Here is a 1230-nt window from a genome sequence, read left to right on the forward strand (position 1 = left end):
CCTCCCAAAGTGCTGGGATTACAGGTGTGAGCCACCGCGCCCGGCCTCTTCTTGGCCTCTAAGGCAAGGGTCCAGGGTCCTTGCAGCTTCCCGGGGAGATGCACGCGCACACCGCAGAGACTGAGCCCCTGCTCCCCAACTTTAAAGCCTAGCTTAAAAGTCACACACTGTCCCCTCAGACACCTCCCCTGCTATCCAAGTGCTCTCAAAAGCCCTTCCTATGCTCACTTTGGCTCCGGCCCTTACACATCCCATGTTGGCTTGTTCTCATTCACTTTCTTCGTTATCTCCAACAACATGCTTATTGTCTAGTACATGAAACAGTTAACAGGAAGTTTCCAGAATTAGCGAGTACTTTTGAAAATTGGGCTGACTCTAAATCACTCTAGGAATTTATTGCCACTAAAAAGAATGATAATGTTTGATCCAAAGACGCAAACTAAAAGGAACTAGAGAGCTGCCCAGAGTCGTCATTGCAATTCTCCTCCACTTCCACAATCCATCCTGTCCCAGGCTTGGAAGGTTTTTGTTTCTTATTTATTTATTTATTTATTTTTTAAGATGGGGATTTCACCTTGTTGGTCAGGCTGGTCTTGAACTCCCGACCTCAGGTGATCCACTGGCCTTGGCCTCCAAAGTGCTTGGATTACAGGCGTGAGCCACTATGCCCAGGCTGGAAGGTCTTTGAAAAGAGGCAAAACATCAAGCAAAGAATAATTACTACCCCCGCCCTAACCCAACCCCAGCTTGCAGTCATTCTGGACTAATCTTAACTCAAGCTGTTTGATGTTAAAGCTCTCCCATCTTCCACCAGGCTGCAGACCGAATAAACCAAGAAAGCACAAATCAAGCCTAAACTGGATGTAAAAAGGATGCCCAGTGGCAATGCTGATATATTTTTTTCTACAAGCTCTGGGTAATAAAATTAAGATATTAAAAAAAAAAAAAAAAGGGCCGGGCGCGGTGGCTCAAGCCTGTAATCCCAGCACTTTGGGAGGCCGAGGCGGGTGGATCACGAGGTCAAGAGATCGAGACCATCCTGGTCAACATGGTGAAACCCCGTCTCTACTAAAAATACAAAAAATTAGCTGGGCATAGTGGCGCGTGCCTGTAATCCCAGCTACTCAGGAGGCTGAAGCAGGAGAATTGCCTGAACCCGGGAGGCGGAGGTTGCGGTGAGCCGAGATCGCGCCATTGCACTCCAGCCTGGGTAACAAGAGCGAAACTCCG

General features: G+C 48.1%; 1 protein-coding gene across 1 annotated transcript in view; it reads left to right on the forward strand.

Annotated features, from left to right (window-relative positions):
• The window catches only part of ZNF75A (zinc finger protein 75a), a 68714-nt gene continuing 67484 nt past the window's right edge, over positions 1-1230 (forward strand). The window contains exon 1 of the mRNA XM_032257925.1: positions 1-24. The gene's annotated coding sequence lies outside the window, so the exon portion shown is untranslated. The remainder of the gene's footprint in view (positions 25-1230) is intronic.

This window comes from Sapajus apella, unplaced genomic scaffold, assembly GCF_009761245.1.
Source record: "Sapajus apella isolate SASKATOON/1434 unplaced genomic scaffold, GSC_monkey_1.0 scaffold99, whole genome shotgun sequence".
NCBI classification, from domain to species: domain Eukaryota; kingdom Metazoa; phylum Chordata; class Mammalia; order Primates; family Cebidae; genus Sapajus; species Sapajus apella.